Genomic DNA, 20,755 nt, shown 5'->3' with positions numbered 1-20,755 from the left:
CTGCAGCTTGTTTTGAAAATAATTGCTTCTTGCTATCAGGAGCCGAGCTGACCTTCTTGCAGAGTGAGAAGTGCATGGCATTGGTTTGTTAAGTGGGTCTCTCTCACACACGCGTGCGCACGTTAGGGTTGAAACTAAAATGAATACAGTGAATCAAATGTGTTGTATTGAAACTGGGATCAGCCCAGGATTTAAGGTGATGAGCACAGGTAGGGGAGAAAATGTATGGACCATACTAGGTGTAAATGACTTTAGTATCTTTATCTATTTAGGTTTTGGTCTTCTACAAACTCCAGGCCACAGAACATACATCTAGCACGTTAGGCATCTCTGCCATGCACTTAAAAAACAGAACAACGTAGGAGATGCAAAGTAAAAATCCATCAGCGCATCAGCATGACTTCTTCTCAGCTTACTGCATGTCATGTGATCGCGAGTCATGTGACCAATAGAATTTAAACCCCCTTACCACCCCATCACACTTTCACACTGGACAGGAATCAAATTGTCACCGGCCTACGCCAATGCCCACTTAAACAGATGGGATCTGAAGTGGGCCTCGAAGTCGAATAAGTATAGATTATTTGAGACCTTGGTGGGCAGAACCAGGGCTGGCGTAAAATAGTGTTTTCTGTGAACGTTTTTTGAAAGAGATGAGAAATTTTCGGGGGGTTTTTTTCCTGAAAATTTCTTTAGAATCTTTGACTTTATCATCCCAATGCAATTAAGAATTTGGGAGGTCGGGGTTGTGTTTTCCTCTCTCTTTCTCAGAAAAGGTGGGACGGGACAGGGAAGGAGAAGAATGGGGGAAAACCCAACAATTTTTCATTTTGACTCAGATTACATTGAAAGTTTTTTTTTTTCATTTTGCTTGGATGAAATATTTTGAGAAATACCAAAACGGTCCATGAAATGGTCACACTGTTCAAAAAGCCAATTTTCATCTACCCCCAGCTTTTTGACGATAAAATGTCAGCCAGCTGTAGATGAGAGCAGTGCGAAGGAAAAGGACCCTAGGCTTTGTATTGTAGAAATGTAGGGCTAGGAGAGCCCTCCAGAGTCATCCAGTCCATCCCCCTGAACCAAGGCAGGATGAAGTATACTGTCAGGGAATTCCAGAGATGGAGCTGATTCTCCTCTCGCATTGATTTAATACTGACTCTCTCACTGACTTCAGTGGAAAAATTACCCCTGATTTACGCCTAGGAAGGGAGTTCAGCAGATCTGAACCTGTGGTCTGTGCTTAGTTTCAGTTTTGATGATAAAATGGGGTTGTTATTTTGGAATGGGATTGTCATTTCCCCCCCATAATATTTTTATTAGAGAGGCTCCACACCAGAGCTCCAAGCACCCCATACTCGGAGGGGAGGGGGGTGTGGGTCAAGGTCCATACATTGCAGCTGGTCTGTAGTGGTAGAACCAAAGCCCCATAATCTGAACAACCTAAACTGTGGATCTGGATTCCCAAAAGGATCAGCCCTGAAGCTCAGTCTCCGTTTTTTTAATCAAGGATTTTGTCAATGCAGAGAAAGAGAGCTTAAAAGCAGCAAGCTGATGGCCTGCAAGCTGAAACGGTCTCAGCGGGCAGAAATGCCTTCATCCTCAGTCACAGCCCTTCTCATCCCTGCACCAACTCTGTCCTGGCATCATTTATTTTGTATAATAGGTGTTCGCAAGAGGCCTTTTCTGCCATTTCTAAATACCTGGTTTTTATTACTGGGATAATGGCCCTTCCCCAGTCAGAATCCACCCACTGGCACAGATTTATATAATCTATAAAAACGAAAAAGAAAGATTGGAGAATTACTTTTTTTTGTCTTCCTGGGCTGAGCTGAACTTGTATGGCAGCAGCCCTGCAGAAGTGAAGGTGATTCAAGAACGTTCCAGGGTGGAGCAGTCTGTTCTCACATGTACTCAGGAAAAATATGCAGAGCTTTTCAAACGAGCATTAATGCTTAAGAATGAAGACAATAGCAGGCAATGACCCAGCTCAGAGAGAGGCAATTTTGGTTTCTGCGTTGATAGTCCAGTTCTGGTTAGGGAGTGCAAAGGGTTGAGGACCAGATTCTGATCTCAGTTCCACTGATGTAAATCCAGAGTAACTCCACTGAGTTTAATGCAGTTACTCTGGGTATACCCCAATGCAACTGAGACCAGAATCTGGCTGTATGTTATTTCCCCACTTTGACGTATTCTGAGCTTGGGTAGATCTGTTTGGCCATGCAGTGCCTGCCCACATGGTTTTCTTTGCAGGAAGTCAGGTAATGTCTATGCTTTGCCTGTTTTCCCACCTTGCTTACTGCTGGTTCAGCTCCCTTATTAGCTGCAATGCCAGGAGCACGATTGCAAACAAGATGCCGGGGGGTCACTGGCATTTTAACTACAGTGTCATGTAACGCTGCTCAGGGCGGGTCTAGATGCCCTGTTTTCAAGCTCTCACAGTTTCATCGTGAGGCTTGCAGTAGCAGAGTTTTGGGGGGTTGAGGTTGTTTTTATCTAAGCCCTAGCCCTTGGAGCTGGGTAATGATGTGAGAATCTCAGCTTCCATTTTTAAAAAAAAAAAGAAAAGTACGTTTCCAGCCCTGTTGGTTGCGGAGAAAAGCTTAAAAAGATGGAACCCCAAAGGCTCATATACCGGAAGACAAAGAACCCAAAATTTGTGTTGCCTAATTAAAATGCATGATTTTAAAGCCAGTCTTATATTTTGGTGGACCTGGCTCATGAATTTTTGCATGTTTGGGGTTGGTGGCACTGGGAGATGGGGGCGGGAGGTTTGAATGCCAGAACTTGTGTACACTAGTTCTGCCGCAATGGGAGCTGCTCCAGTAGTAGCGACTTTCGGGGGGGGGGTTTAGGGGGCGAGAGAACCTGCTGTGGCTAAGGAAGGGTATATGGTGAACATGAAGGAGATGAGTTTGTTACAGCTCCAGATAGGCAGCATTAGCTCAGGCAACAAGAACTCAGGCTTTTCAGCCCTGAAGGTCCCCAGTTTATGCCCTGGTGTGTCAGGCAAGTTGGTGGCTGTTGTGTGTGTAAATACACAACTCTCCCTATGTTTCTTCAGAGTTCTGCAGTGCCTGGAGCATACAAAGAAAGGGAACAGTTCTGGTCATATCAAAGTGGGCTGTAGTCAAAAGATAACAGGCTCGCGGAAGAAGCTTGTGCATTAAATCTGCTTGCCAGCTTCCGGCTTGCTGAGTTGTATTTGCCTTGAGCAGGTAGTGCCCTCTTTGTTTTGAACCAAAAGACTCTTGAGTTTTACTTCCCTCTGCACGTTAGCTCTCGGTAATGTCAATTTCACCGACCCACTTTCAGTTTCTGCTGTTTATTGCAGAATCCCATTCTGTCCTTCTCAGGCCCTACGGCCCTCCCTGCGGGGAAGTGGTTTGGTAACCATATCCCATGCCCAGCGAGTGAGGGTTAAATGCACACACAGTGCTGCCCGGCTTCCGGGCAATGCTGCTTCTGTGGAGCTGCTATTCCACAGCAGACGTGGCTGAACGGTTCACGGGAAAGGCCCCTTCCTTGCTTTCCCATTTGTGCGCCTCGCTTTCATGAATGAGCAGCAGAAAACCCCTCTCAGGCAGGTGATCCGCCTCCCATTTGTGATCGTGGGCCTCTGCTGTCTGAAACATGAGCCAGGCACGGTCTTTCTGACATTTGTGGTTAAGCTGTAGCTCTTTGATCCCATGTGACGCCCAGGCCTGGGAGGGCAGTAGTGGATGGTGAGGGTAAACAACAGTTCCTGGGTAGCTCTTAGGGTGGGTTATATCTCGGCTCCCATCAGCATTTCAGTCGTCAGGCCAGTGCACAAAAACACCGCGCTGCTGGTGCACAGCTGTCTTTTTCATAGGACAGTCCTATGGTTCATACAAGCTGTATCTGTGTCTTAGGTTCCCCCCCAGCGCAAGGAGACACTGACACTAGCTCTGCTCCAGCTAGCATGCTAAAAATAGCTGCAGGCACATTGCAGCATAGGTCGCAGCTTGGGCTTGCCCCTCCAGCTCAGACCTAAGGGGTCGGTGAGCTTGGACCCGGGGGGATAGTCCAAGCTGCAGCCTGGGCTGCAGCGTTCACCTTGCTATTTTTGGCACGCTCACTCTTCCTGGAAAAAAACTGAGCTCTCAACGCAGATTAGCTAATTCTGATGAAAGTAGAAGTAAAGACAAGGCACACCCATTTTTAACTCAAATTAATGGCTTGAGTTCAACCTCTGGCTTCCCTGTAGTCTTTAATTTGAGCGGCTAACCTGAGTTTAAAAACTGAGTTGCCATGTCGTTGGTGCTAGTTTATCCTGAGTTAGCTAACTGGGGTTAGTTAACCTGAGTTAGCACACTCTTCTTTGGCAGTAAAACATCCCCATTTCTGTAGGATGTGTTCAGATTTGTTTGGGGGACAAGTGTGTTTTGCCCAGGGCATCCCAATATTTCCTGCATGGTGTATCTATGTCTCACATATAGGACACCACATTAGTGCCAGCGTACATCCGCGTCTCCCAAGGTACACCCATATATAAGGAAGGGCACAATCCCTGACTCATAGGACACACCCATGTTTGGAGTTTTTAAAGCACCCTTTAGCGCCTGAGGAACTCAGGGCCTTTTACAAACAAGAATAAACTAAACTTCACGACATCCTTCCAAAGTAGGTCAGTGTTACTAACCCCATGTAACATCAAAGGAAACTGAGGTACAGACAGCAGAGCTGTTTAAAATTTTTCAATTGAAAAAATGGCATCGTCTGCCTTTTTTTTTTTTTTTTAAACTGAGTTTTGTGAAACCATTTTGGATTATTTTTTTAAAAAACTGTTGTTTAAAATGTTTTGATAAACACAACCGCCAACAAATAAAGCCTCTTGTTTTTTCTTCAGCATGTTTTTGTTAAGGTTTTTTATTCATGGTTTTTTCCCCATTTGTTATGTTTGATTTTCAGTTTTGGGTTTTTGCACTGCTCGTTTTGACTCAGCAGCTAATTGTTATGAATTATTATTTTTGTTGCGGTAACACCTAGGAGCCGCCTTGGTCATTGACCAGAACGCCTTCGTGCTAGGCTCTGTACAGATGTAAGCATAGATGATTTTATTTTCAAAATCCTTGTTTTCGTTTTCAGAATAGAAACACTGTGTTTTGTTTTTGTTTTTTAAGTGCTGATTTCCAGAACAAAGCGAAAACCTTTCAATTTAAAAAACAATGAGAAATTGGTCAATTTCTAAAAATGAGCAGAAATGGAAACAGTTAAGAAATTCCCAGATTGTTTTTTTAACCAGGGTGAGGGGCACTGACTGGGAAGGGGCAAATTTAGCCATTGAAAGTCAATGGGAGTTGGGGCCAAACTAACCCATTACTCTCGCTCTGACTCACATAGCTACTCAGTGCTGTGAACAAAACACCACTTTCCTAACTGCCTGTCTCGTGCTTTAACCACTGGGCCCTACTCCTTCTCTTTACACACCTGTCTCTTATCTAGGATACTCCTATGTACTTTTATACGAGATGCCCCCATCTCAAGGAATGTGATGAAAAAACATATAAATAATCCATATTGCAAACAGGGACTGTATAAATTAATCCACCAAAACCACAGCCAGTAGTGATCATAGGAGCGCTTTTCCTAGATCCCTTGTAGGGTGCCTCCTTTCAAACTACAGCAAGTAAAACAAATTCAGAGGCCTCGTTCTATCCTCGCTCACATCAGTGTAAATCAGGAGTAAAGCCTCTCCTGAAGTCAGTGGAGTTACAGTAGCATAAAACTTGTGTGAGAGAAGACTCAGGCACTAGGTGTGTTTTAATGTGAGCTGTGGTCGGGTTTTTTAATATAAACCTGATCTCAGAAATCCATAACGAGAAATGGACCAAATGCATCCCCATGAAAGTCTCTGATGAACTTGAGGGCCAAATCTTGGCTCCATTAAAGTCACTGGGCCCATGATGGATAACAGTAACTCTCTGTGCTCCATTACGTGGCTGCTCCTCGCTCTGAGGTGCATGAAATTTGTAGCTCGTAATCAAAAGCAGAAATTGCCCCTCAAGGTCTAATTCTGCACCAGTTTGCAACCCCATGCAGGATGGGAGCCTGTCATCCAGGATGTAAGCCTGCGCCGAGTTTGTTCTCTAGCATTTATAGAGTGGGTTACATCTTCAAAGCACTTCAGGAACATTAGCTAATTAAATAAACCTCATTACAACCTGGGGAGGCAGGGAAACGTTATCCCTGTTTTACAGATGGGGAGCCTGAAAGGCTGTGAGGTGACGGGACTTGCCTGGGGTCACAGAGCCAGGAACAGAACTCTAGAAGTACCTGCCCCCCCCAGGTCCTTTGCTGGGGACACATTGTCCTGCCTGAAAGAAGAAGCATCCATCTAGCACAGCACAGGCTGTCCATCTCTTCCAAATGAAGCTGGAAGAAGGCGCTTCTGCGTTTGATAATAGACCGGACAGTAGAGGCGGTAACTGCACAGAACACGTCCCCCCTTACTCCCTGCCCTCCCTAGACTGCTCTGTAGGGATCTCCGTTCTCTACTGCACCCTGCTAATTCTTGGGTTGCCAGTTTTGGTTGGACGTATTCCTGGAGGTTTCATCACAGGACGTAATCTTTACCGAAAGATGAATCTTTCATTCCTGGAGACTCCAGGACAGTCCTGGAGGGTTGGCAATTTCCAGCGGCTCTAGTCTCTCATGAAGTCTGGGAGTGAAGACAAGGGAAGCTGGTGACCTGGGACGTGGTTCATGCTGGAGTGAGTTGGGGATGGGAAGGCGAAGAGGGGATGGGGTGAGACAGGCTGTAGAGAGGGGAAATGAGGGAGAAGGAGAGAGAGGAGAGCACGAAAGCAGGACAGAGGGACAAGGAGGGCATGGACAGCCAAAGAAAGGGTGAGAGAGTCTCTACTCGCAGAGGACATTTTGAAGTCCTTCTGTATCCATCCTGCCCGGAGATATGTGGTCCCTGGGGAGGGCAGTGCTGAGTTTCAGAGGCAACCACACACTTGGCAGCCGTTCCCTCCGGAGGCCCTGTTTCTGGCGTTAGAAGAGCGTGGCTGTCTCCTCCCTGAGCTGTCTGGGCCTGAGCGATGAAGCAGCAGCATGACAGTGGGGAGGAGACAGTCAGGGCTGGGAGAGGCACCGCTGGCAAGTCTGCAGCTGTGGGGCGGCTGTAGGGCCATGGCACCCCACTCCTTTGCGGGGGGGATGGGGGGGAGAGCGAAATTCTAGCGAGGCATCTGCTGTTGGTGCTCTAGGGCCGTGTGCAGCGGGGTGGAAAGTGCTTTGCAGGGATCGAGAGCTCTGGGAGGGATAAAAGCTTCTCCCGACTGTGGAATCGGGTTATTTCCCCTGGCCCCATCATTACGCCACCCTGCCCTCTCCTCCACGGGCCTCCAGCTGCAATACTTTTAACTCCCTCTGCTCTTCTGGATGCCCTGCTTGCCATCCTTTAGCCACATTGGACTGGCCCCACCTCCCCATAGCGCGTCAATGAGGCAGAGCAGCATGGGGCAGGTCGCTCAACGGCCTTTGGGCCTTGTAGGTCACCCTGTCTGGTCACCTCAGGCCAGGACTGATGGAGAGCAGACTTCTGCCAAGGGCAGCTGAGCCGGGGAAGCTGGGCTAGTTTCACTAGACTCCTGGGAACTGAAAGGCCCCATTAGACCACCTAGTTGATCCAAACCTCTGCTTTAGCTCATCTGCTGGGTTCTGGACCTTCGCTGTTCCCCCGTCAGGGCCAGAGACGTTGTCTGAGCAAGGGTCACCATCCCGCGGTGCCACCCTACGTTCACTCTGCTAGACCACATCCTGGACTTCATGCACTGCCCCGTGGTGAGGCTGCTGCGTGGAGAGCCAGTGAGGTGGCGGTGGTGGGACCCTTGATTTCTGTGGTGGTCAGGATATTTGAAATCCGTGTGCAACGCTGAAGGCACCATTTGGAGAGCAGCGCTGGGAGGAATGAGTCCAATGCACACAGTAAATGGCTGTGAGCTCAGCTATTGTGTCTCATTGTTCAGAGGAGTTTTCAGGCTGAAAAGCCCTTGGGAAGTTAAATAGGGAAAGCATGTTGGAACAAGGACGCTTATTCACTCTGACTGAGCGCGAGAAACATTCAGAGCCTGTTCCCCCTCCCCCGCTCCCCTTCCCCCTGTTTCCTACAAAAATTCTGAATGCAGGAAAAATTAGGAGAGCTGGGATGGAGGGAGAGGGGTGAAGGGAGAGAGAAGGACCAAGGGAGAGGAAAAGAAAGGAAAGAGAAAAGGCAGAGCAAAAATGAGAGGAAGACTGGGGAAGAAATGCAAAAAAACGAGGCAAATGAATAGAGCCCCTGGGCCTGATCCTTCTCTCGTTTATGTGGGTGTGAATCAGGATTAACTGAACTGAAGTCGGTGATGTTACAACAGGGTGAAACAGATCCAAATCAGGTCCTGCGCGTGTCTAAGAGTGAGCGAGACCCTGCTTCCTTAGCAAGAGATGCGGCTGCCAGTGTCTCCATTAGACGCCTTGCCCAGGCATGCTTGGTGGCTTGGCTTGGATCAGCATTTTTCCTCCCCGGCTGAGTTTCACCCTTGTTTTTTATGGGTGTTTAGCTGGTGCTGACAGGCGTATGTGACATGTCACTGGAGACAGACTGGATTGCTGGAGACAAGCAGCAGGCTGCGGGGGGAACGAAGCAGAAGTTGGTCTACGCAGAGGCTCAACTTCCCTTCTGTGCCCTCTCGGTCCAAGTTTGGATAGGGCTTGGAGGGGTCCCTGACCCGGCTGTCTGTATGGACCCCATGTCTCCTGCTCTCCATGACTAGGGGTTGCTCTATGGGGGAATCTGGCCCCAGAACCCACCTGCATGGAAAGGTTTATCTGGGGTTGGAATGGGCTAGGAGCAACTTGCAAGGGGCAGCCGGGATGTGGTGCCCCTCTCAGCACAGCTCCATCTAGGAGAGGGGAAGCGTGTTGTGCATCCATTTATCCCTTCCTCCAACCCCCTTTGCTTAATAGCAAAATGCAGCCAAGAGCTCACACTGCACCACTGAGCCCACGTCCCTATTCTACCTCTCCCCCTTCAGACCTGATATTCACCACCCCCTCCCTCGTCCTGTCTCTGTCCCAGCAGTCCAGTTGTTCGCCCCACAATCGCATCCTGTCACTACTTCGGTAACCCTGATATTGACCCCCCCATGCACACCTATCCTGCCTGTAGCAATATAATCCAGCTGTTTAACCCCTGCCTAGTATGAATCTTGGTAAAAGCCGGCAGCTGCCTTCACCCCGGCAGCTAGCTGGTGTTCTGGAGGATGGCAGTGAAAGTTTTTCTGTAAAGTTCTCAAGCCGAGGGAATGTCCAGTGGGAGCAGCTGGCACGAAGCCCATGGCAAAAGCGGATCCGTAGCTGATCTATTCCAAGAGATGGCATGGTGCCCAGAGCAATAGTCATCCGCTGTATCCTTGCTGACCGTTCTCCGATTGCTCATCTCCTCCACCTGGCAGGATGCTCTACAGAGCTAATATCGTACGTTTTTATCTTTGCCTGTGGCAGCACCGGCTCTGGGCTTAACAGCTGGCATGGTGCCGATGGCAGCGGTTGGTAAAGCAGTCGTAACAACGCCTATGGTAGAAGTTAGTCTATGGCCCATGGTAGGAGACAGCAAAGTGCCCAGGGAAGCAAGGAGTACAGCAGCTCTGGCGTTGAGCACCATGACAGGGGGACGGCAGCATCTGGACAGCATCCCTGCTTTCTGTCTCCGCACATCCCAGCCAAGGCAATAGTGCCCAGGAAGCGACAAGGTGTCTGAGCTAGCCAGGTCCCAAATCCTGTAGAGCCTGAGATTCATACCAACACCTTGAATTGCTTGCCCAAGGAAGCAGCTGGGAGCACAGGTGTCAGTACATTTGTGTCAAGCTGCTGTGTTCTGTGACAGCTCATCTATCCATGGGGGATTGCAAAGGTAGCCCCAGGCCAGACTGGAGGTTTCAAAGGCATGAAGGACTTTGACAGGGTCCACACCAGAAGAGGTTGCAGCTAGAGGTGCTCAGAAAGATTTTGATTCAGCATTTTCCAATGGAAAACTGTTCTGAAGTTTTGCAGGAACGTATTGACATTTTTGATGGGGGCAATTCTCTAAATGTTCCATTTCTCCTTTATTGTTTCAACTTCTATGTTTTGTCGTTAGTGAAACATTGACCCTAGTGTTATATTATTTTCCATGAACTGTGTCAAAACAAGAAGGACAAAACCAAGTATTTCAGAATATTTCATCTTGTGGGAAACTTTGAGATTTCCGCTATTCAGGGGAACCAAAATCTCGGTGTGATCTCTAAAAGCGGGGCGGGAAGGGAAGCAGTACTGGGTGCCCTGTAGGTAAAGGGAACACCTGGCTGGATGGGCATCACACAGCTCAACAGTGTTGCCTCCATTGCCTCAGCTGGGATCTCACGGCGGGCTCTCTGTGTGCGCTCTGTGTGTCGTTTATTAAATTCATTGCAACTCACTTAGAGGCTTTGTCAAGTCCAGACTCAGCCCGGCATAGCATCATGGGACTGGCTGACACCCAGGAGGGAGAGCAAGCAGGGTTGGCCGTGGGCGTCTTGATGCCCTAGATGAAAACAGGATTGGGCATGGATTTCCCCCACCCACTGCTTCCTGCTGTCAACCTGCCTGTTCCCCTTGCCTCCTCCCCGTGGCCATTCCTGCACAGTGAAGAGGGCGCCACCCCGCAGGGGCAGGAAAGCTGCAACTGGAGAAGAGAAGTTTGGAATTGGACTGTCGGTGGATGACCCTGCCAGCCACAGGGTAAAGTTCCCACCTGGGCATAGCCTCTGCCTCCGGGGAAAGAGGCATGGATGGGCAGCAAGGGGGCAACAACTTGGGGCAGATGGGGACGCATCCCCACCCTCAATTTTTTCCTTTGAGACCTGTACAGTCTATCCCAGCTCCCCTCTCCCTACTTCTTGCATGGGATCAGGGTGCCATCAAACAACAGGAGAGCTGAAATGCGTGTGTGCAGAGAGGAGCGCTTTCAGTCTGTCGGGGTAGAGAATATCCCACCAGGGCATTGCCCGGGCAGCGAGGGAGGAGAGGGTCAGCTGGTGGAGTGGCAGGCTGAAGAATCAGATGGGGGACGGTGATTCTGGCGGCTCTCGCCCAAAGGGCTGCGCCCGTTGATTCTCACTGCAACTCGTGTTCATGGCTCGCTCTGCCAGCGCTGGGTGAGAACAAAGCAGGAAACGCGGAGCTACCGCTCCGATGCACCCACCTTTGTAACTGTTCATAAAGCAGGGCCCAGCAGCGACTGTGCGCACCAAACAAGTGATTATCCCACCTCAACCTTCCTTCCCACAAGGGGAAAAGCCCAAAATCCGGGTCCTCTTCACTGGGCCCAGCCTGCCTTCCGTTCTCTATGCACATTCCTCTCCCAAGGCCATGCTATAGCCACCATCACACGTTCAGGACTGCAGGAGCCTTCACCGGAGCAATGCTCTGGCTTGGCCCAGGGATCCATGGAGCTGCCCGTTGACTGGCCACACCCGCACTCTTCCCTGCAGCCCCAGGAGACCTCACGGTGCTGTGGAACATGAAGGGACCATGTGCCCTACGTGGATTCCCTACACAGCATGGACCACACCGGTTCTGCTCTCTGCCTGCCCCTGTGTGAACAGATGGAACATATTATACTGCCCTGAATGTCACCAAACTCAAGCAGTGACTGGACCCATGAATTCCAGTGATGAGGTCCCTTCCATACACACAGACCTCCAGCCCCCAGATCTAAGGACCAGCAGCCGAAGGCTCCCAGTTGATCTCACCGAGACACAAGGATGCGGGGTGTCTCCTAAGCAGGGTAGGTTCCGAGCCATCTTGGTCTTTAAAATTCAAAGCCAAGGACTGGAACTGCAGTCAGTCAGCTGCAAACAAGGAACGAGTGAAGTCCATGGGGAACGGGTTAATGAGCTGTATCTGGGCCAGCACTGCGAAGCGAAGCGAGTAGGGACATCACCCACGTTCTGCATGATCTGTGGCTCAGTGTTCGAAGGGGCCGTGGGATGTCTCTGCATCCCGCCTACATGCAAGTGCCGGGGAAGCCACGAACACTGACTAACCAGGTTAAGACAAAATGTCGTACGGTGGGGAGAACAATGCACCATCTTGGTTTTGGGCGGGACCTTCAGGACCACTGGAGAGACCGGGGTGCCTGAGAAAGCAGAAGGAACAGACCTACTCCCTAGGACCCATCCAGTGCACCCCCAGAGCCATACAGCATCGTGTCTGCTTGGGCTAGTGTCTCATCCCTTGGGCTCAGCTGTTCACCCGCTCCATCCCAGGAAGGGCCTGAGGCATATGCCGAGGGCTAGCCCTAACACCTGCTGTCCAGGGATTAGCCCAGCCAACCTCTGTACTTTCATTATTGTTTCATCAAAGCACAGAACCTAGGTTGTCCCTAGGGAATGTGCACACTGGGATTCACCTGTCCAGCCGCTAGGTGTCCCCAGTGGCTCACAGACAGAACAACACCTCTGTTAACTTCCAGAGGGGTAGCCGTGTTCGTCTGTACACAGCAAAAACAAGGAGAGTCCTGTAGCACGTCAAAAACTAACACATTTCTGCAGGCATAAGCTTTCGTGGGCTGCAACAAAGAAATTTGTTAGTCTTTAAAGTGCTACAGGACTCATTATTTTTACCTCTGTTTTACCTCTGTTAAAGTTGCAGTAAAAAATGGGAGTTCTACAAAATGCAGAGTTAGTGGGGGAATGTGTTTGGGGGTGGGGGGTGCAGCTGTCTGGTTTGTCCTGTTATTGGGGCAGACTTCCTTCATGATGCCAGCAAAGAGGAAAGCTGGGAGGAGTACAGGGCTGCTCTAGAGACAAAGCACAAAGGGCATGACATCATTTCAGGCAGCACGTGGGGTATGACTGGGTTTCACGGTCACGTCCAGTAAGGCTCACTCCGCTGTAGCGTTTGCCCTTCTCTCGTGCCAGCCAGCTGAGACGCTTGCGGCACAGGGCAGGGGTAAATGAATTTCAGCCTTGCAACATGCCCTGTATGGAAGGTAAATATCATCATCCGACTGTGATTGGTGGAGAACCCTGAGCTGTACAGAGGGGACATGAATTGCCCCAGGCCCTAAGACCAAGTCAGAGGCAGCGCTGGAGACAGGCCCCAGATCTGTGCTTTAGCCATGGAAACATTGTCTGGGACTTCAAGGGCCATGGCCCTGCTTGAAAGGTGAGAGCACTATTTGGGTAGTGTTCCCGACAGGACTTGGAGACAGGGCTTTGGCCGGTTGTGGTGGTGGGGAATCCATCTTGCAAAAGCCAAATGCTGTAGTCTGGTCAATTTCCCCACCACCCAGATCCAGCACATACACAAACCAACACGCGCTCCAGTCTGGGGGGGTCTGACAGGCAGCCTCCCTCTGAGAGCTTCTCAGTCTCTGCTCAGTAGCAGCCCAGCAGGGGAAAGATCAATTGCATCTAACCACAGGGGCCCCTGGAGACTCACAGGTAGATCATGGACTTAGTTTCCTGACGAAACCTTGTGGTGCTTTCATTGGCTTTTTTCATGCAAACGAGGGCCGACAGCTAGGACCAAATCCTGGCACTGAGGTTTGTTATAGACTGCTCTAGTCCCATGTGCACTGCAAGGGGCGCACACAGAGAGGGTTCAATATCTATAATGCATTTCTATTTTACTACTACTAACCATATAGTGCCTTAGGTTTCTATACCACCTTCCATGCTGAAGGATTTCTGAGCACTTTACAGGTGTAGGTGAATGTGTGCATAGGTGTTTGTAAAATATATACACCACCACTGCTGTTGCAGCCAGCTCTGGGGTGGAACACCAGTGCTGTTTAACAGTGCCCAGAAGAACAGCTTAAGGCAAGAAGTGAAGACATGCTCAGCATCTTGCTGAAGCTACAGGGCAAACATCAGTAGTCGAAACTGGAGTGGGGTATTTTTTCCCTGGGATGTATGGTCAGGGACCTGGTGATATTTTTTGTGGGGATGGGGTCCCTTCCTCTGGAGCTCTGAGCAGAGATCATTTGGTGAGTCGTCGTCTCTCCCCCCCCCCCATGATTAAGTACCTACCATTGCATGGTGATCCTTGAGTGTTTGCAGACTTCATTCCATCTCCTATGCACTGATGGGTCCGAGGGAGCACCCAGAAATCCAAATTCTGCTACCAATTGTCAGGAGGGGTTGGGATGTTTGCCCTGCCACTGATGGCAGAAGTTCAACCTGCCTCTTGATCCTGTTAAACCGTCTTTGCCAAGGAAAATTTCTCCCGGGGGCTCAGAAAAAAATATACAGCAGAAGAGCAAATATTGCCTCTGCAATGCACCAGACAGCATCAAGGGCTGGGTATTTCCAAAATACCTTGGAAAAGGTTACTGACAGCCTCCCTAGCCACTCATCCACCCACCCGTTCTCTTTCTCTCTTGGCACAGTGACACCAGTTGAATGCTGTGATTTCTTATCGATGCTCCTCATATTTTTCAGGAACAGTGTAAACATTTCCAATAAACTGCTCTCAATAGCAGTGTTTACAGAGTCAAGTCACCTTCCTTCTGAGTTCCGGTTTGGAGAGGGTATTTTCTGTTGCTGTTTGCAGAGAGAAACGAGTAAATACCATCCCCTTTCTGTGAGCATGTGTGTACACGTACACACACACACCTGTCAGGTACAGGCTGAGGTAGGAGGATGTTCGTGGGAATCTCTCATTAAAGCCATGGGAGCACGTCCCGGCGGGGGCTCTGTCCACATTCTTAACTGCAATCTGGCTGGGATGCCAGGCTTAACCCTCCTGCCCTTGTGGAAAGTTTTAGGGGAACTTTTCTAGTCCAGCTGATCAGAGAATGGATTTGTCTTCCTCAGAAGTTGGCACCTCCGATGGCGCAGCACCACGCTGGGGTGCTGGCTGAGAGAGAAGAGCACATGCAGGATTGCAGCAGTGTCTAGGGGCCACGGTCAGTCGAGGAGCCCAACTCTAGAGTGTTAGGTGCTGTACAGACAAGCAGTAATCCACAGAACACGCTGCCTAGGTTCTCAACAGGATTGACACCTCCCTCCTCCCCTGCCCCCCTGCTGCTGCCATTTCCACCCATTAGATGTCATTTTTCTTCAGACTGCTCTAGTTTACATCCGGGGAGGGGGAGGATCTGGTGCGGTTGCAAATAGCCCATGTCTGGGAATCATAAGGGGGGCTTCAAGTGGTTTGGAAGAGTATTAACAACATTGTGCTGGGGCTTCTCAATCACAGCCTAAAAGAGGGTCCTTTGTTTTCTTTGGTGTTTCCTCATCTACATAGTGACCCAGCCTGACCCTACTTAGCCTGTGGGATCTGGCAAGATCAGAATCCTAGGTATCTGGGTTGCTTTGCTCTCCTTATATTCAAAGGCAGGAGTGAAGGGGAGGAAAATAAAAACCTATAACTTAAATTAGCCTCCCAGCTGGTGGCTAAGCTTCCGTGAACCAATTCCAGAAGCAGGTCCAATTTCTTCTCTCATTACAACCTTTGCTGAGAGCTCATGCAGCCTGGCTTAAGAAGGGCGTCCATTTAACTTGGCGCGGTGATAATTTCTTTTACAGCCCACACTAGATGGCTTTCTCAGATGGGTTTCTTACCCATCCATCTCTGGCTGTGCGGCTCTCTCTTGCGCTCCGCTTGTATTTTACAGCTCTTTTCCCAAGTCGGTGTAAATAATGCCACATATGGCCACAAGTGGTGCGTTCTGCCAGCAGAGCGCCTCCTGATGCGAGCCAAAACTAAACTGAGCAAACAGTGTCGGCTCAGCAATCTGGCACTGCTCCCACTTCAGCAAGCTGAAGGAATAATGCTTTAAAGATGCAGAGGGGGAAGAGCGGGGAGGAGGGGTGTTAAAAGGGGCCTCAGATTCAGTGTGTTGGGGGGAAGTGCCGATGGCAGACTCTGTGCGGGGGGAGTTTTGCCTTGAGATAGGTAGCTATGCTGATGCAGTGGTGTAAGAAGGTGCTTGCACCAGTATGATTTACCCTGGTATATTTTGATTGCAAGCCCCATTTTGTACTGGTGACTGGATCTACATATGCACCACTATAATTTCCCCCAGTCTAGACAAACCCTTACCGACAGTGGCTAAGACAATGCTAAATAATAAGATCCTTTAGGGTTAAATAGAGAGCCTTAATTTTCTACTTATACTCCGATGCCATGGTGGCTGGGTTCTCAATGGATAAACGAGATAGACATCAGGTCAAGAGAGGAGACAGGAGCAGAGAGAGACAAAATACGGCTTTATCTACACTGTGTATCTGCCCTGATTCCAGTCCTCGGAGAAGCTACCTCTCATGCAAACCCCTACTGCAGAATGTGCTAATGGGTATCAGCAGTGATTTGCCGTTCATCCTGGTTTCAAGTGGGGTAAATGGACCCATACACGTTTCACCCATCGATGCTAGGGGTTTGCCCTGGAATTGCCGGTTTAGACAAGACTTAAAACAAAGGGGAATTCCTTCAGGTATACAGGGAAGACACCACCGCAAGCATCACATCGTCCTAAAAGTCTCAGGACACCTCTTTAGCTCTTTCATCTGAGAATTTGGGACCAATCAGCGCTAATCAGAATGCACCCTGCCCTTGCCCCTATGCAAATGGGAGATCGTATGGTCTATTGGATTGAACAACAGATGGGGGGTTAAGACTCCTGGATTCCAGTCTTGGCTCTGCCACCAAACTGCTGTTTCTGCAGCATGTTCGTGATGATAAGGCTTTATAGAAATGAGTGTGGGCCCTGTTGATCCTATGCTGTAGCTTACTGAGTTCTGAGCTGCGGCCAGGTAGGTTCTTCTCCTTGATCTTGACCTGCACTCATTCCCGGCTCCTGCTGCTTGTTGATTCTTCCATGCATTGGTTACCCCACCGGCTCACTTCACTGGAGTCGGTGAGTTTGCACCAGTCGTAAGTCAGGGCGGGAACGGCATTGTGCATTTTGTTCACAGTGATGCATTGTGTAAGAGGGCTGGGGCAGGGAAGGACTACTGGCCAGGCCAGCATAGTGGGAGTGTGTGTGGCTGGTTGGTTGGAGACTTACAGACAGAAACACGACAATTGCAGAATTAAATGGAAGAAGCGTTGTCTGGAGCCGGGGGTTGGATTGGACGACCTTCTGAGGTCTCTTCCAACCCTAATTGTCTATGATTCTATGAATAGAGAATGGCACTGGGTGTCAGGACTCCTGGGTGTGGTGTATTGAAAACCGTGTTAAAACTACATGCTACCCCTCTGTTCGTTGGGGGTTTCCTAGTGCTGTTTGGAAGGAAGAATGCGATCTGGGTCATTGGCAGTCAGTCTGCGAAGAGCCAGCCTAGAGCAAGATGGGGTAAGTTGTGCCCTCTTGCCGTAGGGAGCAAGCAGCCTTTGGGTTCTTGTACAGTGGGCTCTGGGTTTTAAGCAATACAACAGTGTTGTGCAGCCTTCCAGAAAGATAAAAATACTCTTAACTTCTCTGGGTGTAAACTGCACATAACCCTGGGCTCTGTCCCTGGTTCTGCCCCTACCTTGCTGTGTGATCTTGGATGAGACACTTCCCCTCTCTATGCCTCAGTTTCCCCATTAGGACATTAACCAGTAGATTGTGCCGCATAATGGATCTGGGATGCTCAGATGAAAGGGGGTAGGGAAGATGCCAAGTATCATTAAGGTAGAAATTATTATGCGCCGCTCCTTTTCATCGTTAACAAACTCACTTAATCTTTCCACCCCCTGGTGTCTCCACATTCTCAAGCATCCAACTCTCCACCTGTAGCCTACAGTAACCTAACTCTGTCCTCCTGCTATGCCCTGAATTCTCTCCCATCACTCAGGCGTGTTACTCAGTGGGCCATGAGTTGGCATTCCCTCATTCTGACTTTGGAAGGGAAAGGGTGGGGTAAGAGGAGGAGAAAGATACAGAAAAGAGAGAGAACTTTCCCTTCCCTGAGTGGCTGGGATGGGAATTCTTGCGGGATCAGTAGTTTTTCTGGCAGCTGCCTAGAGGCCTATGCCTGGAAGGAGGGGAAGATAAAAGGGAAGGGGAGCGGTGGGGAGGGAACCTAACTCTTGCTAAGCAAGTGGGACGTGCAACCCACAGAATTTGCTGTCACTGATTTCTCATGCCCTCTGCCTTTCCGTGCAGGAACTTTGGGGCCCTGTAGGGGCTGTGAGTTTGGGGAAGGTGGGGAGGAGAGGTGAGGGAAAGGAGGAGGACAATGATGAGGGAAGACGGGAAAGGGAGATAGAGAGAATGCAGCATTCCCTGGAGGGGTGGGAGGTGAAATTAGCTGCCCGCAGTTTCTCAGAAGCTTTGAAGGCACGTTGGTGTCCAGAGGCATTGGAGGCCTCTGAGAGCCCTTGTTTGCCAGAACATAGCCCTCTTGAAGGTTGGATGCTGGAGACGTAATGATTCATCCTGAAGTGTTCTGCCCAGCGGTGAGGAACCGGAGCCTGGTGACGGAGAAGCAGGGGGAGAAAAATCTTCTTGCGGAGATGGAGGGGCTGGCTGTCTCTACCCCAGTGAATGCCTGGCAATGCCAGAGGATTTGGCCAGTGGTCTATGGTGACACACAGCCATTGGCACCATCCGAGGTCAGTCCCGATTAGAATCGGGATGGGTGATTTTCTATGCTCTCCTCTGGTGCAGGAGTGGGGTGGGTGGCTGTAGGCGAGGACAGGCCATTTCTCGTCATTTCAGGATATGGTTCAAAATTGCCCTCCTTTGCCTAGGCAACACTTTCTGGACTTTCTCCACCCCTCCACTTGTCTCTTCACCACTACTGCGATGAGACCTTTCTGCTCCGCAGCCTCCGCCATGGGGAGCAGCCTGCCCTGCCTCATAGATATTTTTCCGCCTCTTTCCAATTGGCAGCTGCAGTCTCTCTCCCCTTGTTAACACTAAACACCAATTCTGTAGGTACCCCCGGCTCCCCATGTGAGTTTGGCCAGTAGAGCTCAGTCCCCAGGGGTGAAATCCTGGCCCCATTTCAAGTCAACGGGAGTTTGGCTGTTCACTTCCAGGGAGCTAGGATTGTACCGCATGTGTGTGTTTGGTGCCGACCAAAATGGGGCCGATCCTGGCCGAGGCCTGTTGATGCTACACACGTAATAATCATCAGCAGCCTCACAATTCCCCTGGAGGGGAGAGGGATGGACAGTGTCACTATCTCCATTTTACGGGGGGAAACTGAGGCACAAAGGGGCAAAGCCACTCGACCAAGGACACCCAAGGTGTCAGGGACAGAGCTGGAATTACAGCCAGGAGTCCTGACTCTCTCTCACAGTCACCAGTAGATCGTGCCGCCTCCCTAGCTCTCCACGAACCCTGCTGCCGTTTTGCACGGAAGAGGCCGTGCAGAATAGAGTTGTCTTGGGAGCTTAGCTGGCGTGTTGTGGTGGCGTTGGAAGAAGGAAAGCGGAGGATTTTGCTAGAAAGCCAGGGAATCAGGCCAGGTTTGTTTGGAACTTCCCGAGCAGGGCTGCATGTGTGTGTGTTTTTAAGACAGGTCACTTCTTTCCGACCCACCTCCCCTTTCCCCTGTTATGAGAGGCTGGCTTCTTTCATCTGACAGCACTTTTTTCCTGCCAGGCAAGGCTTGTTAGCTTTAGCTGGAACAATTTCCTTTGAACTCGGCTCGAATTAATATCTCCATGGCAATGGGAGGATCAGAGCTTTGTCTCTCGTGACCTGTCCTTCACCCTCGACTAGAGGTTTCGGGGTGGAAAGGGAATTGATGCCACCTTGGCCAAATACGCTACCTCCCAGGGAAGAAAACCCTGAACTGCGCCTCCTCACCTCGGCTGAGGGCGACCAGGGCGACATAGTTGTCTTCCTTCACCTCTCCTGGGCCAAGGGGGGTCGTGGTGTGCGAGATCCTGGCAGGTTTAGGAGGGATGCGTGGAGGATCGGGGACCTCCTTCCCAGGTTTTGTCAAGTCGCTGCTCATGGGGCAGCAGGCAGGGAAGAAGTTTTGTTTCAGTGGGGCTGTGAATAATCATAGGAAACAAATGGCCCCGTTTTTCTGGAGCTGGAGTCCCAGGCAGTAAGCCGGCTTTGCGGGAGGAAAGCCGTGCTCGCAGCTGCCTCGTCCTGTCTCCCGCTTCAGCCGTTTTGCTAAAATTTCTATCCGTTCCCCTGGCCTCTTCTTCACTCCTCCCCGACCTCTGTCTCCCCTTCCTCTCCATACCCCAGCCCACCGTCTCCATTCCAGTGCTCCGGTCTGGTCAGGTGGTTATACCGTGCCCATCACCATGGTATCCGAGCGCCTCCCCGCGGTGCACGAAGTGACATGACCAGCGTCCTCCATCCGTCCCCCCGGTCTGTCACTCCTTCCTCATCGCCACATTTCTTCCTCCATCTTTTTTCTTTCTTTCTTTTTTAGCAAGAGCCACATATTTAAAAAAAAAAAAAAAAAAAAATTGTGATTTTGGTGCCAACAAACCTGCTGGCTGGCGATCCCCTGGAGCGCAGAGCCCTCCGTCTAGCCACCAACCAGACCCAGCATGGACTGCGGCGCAGCGAGCTTGCCCCCTCACCCCCCAAACCATGCCTCCGCCATGGGGTCTGATTCTCCTCTTCCAGCAGTGTAAATCAGGATTAACTCCACTCAAGTCAATGGAGTTAAACTGGTGTAAAGCTGGAGTAAGTAAGAGAAGAGTTGGGTGCCCAAATTCTCTGCCCTGCCCTCCAGGGATAACATCTAGGAGGTGAGAGGGGAGTCCAGTCCCATGGCCCATTCATGACCCCTCAGTTGGGGCCACCAAATCCAGT

The sequence above is a fragment of the Emydura macquarii genome, unplaced genomic scaffold, assembly GCF_026122565.2.
Source record: "Emydura macquarii macquarii isolate MOO-44397 ecotype Brisbane River unplaced genomic scaffold, CSIRO-AGI_Emac_v2 contig_312, whole genome shotgun sequence".
Classification (NCBI taxonomy): domain Eukaryota; kingdom Metazoa; phylum Chordata; order Testudines; family Chelidae; genus Emydura; species Emydura macquarii.
Note: the sequence above shows the minus strand (reverse complement) of the source record.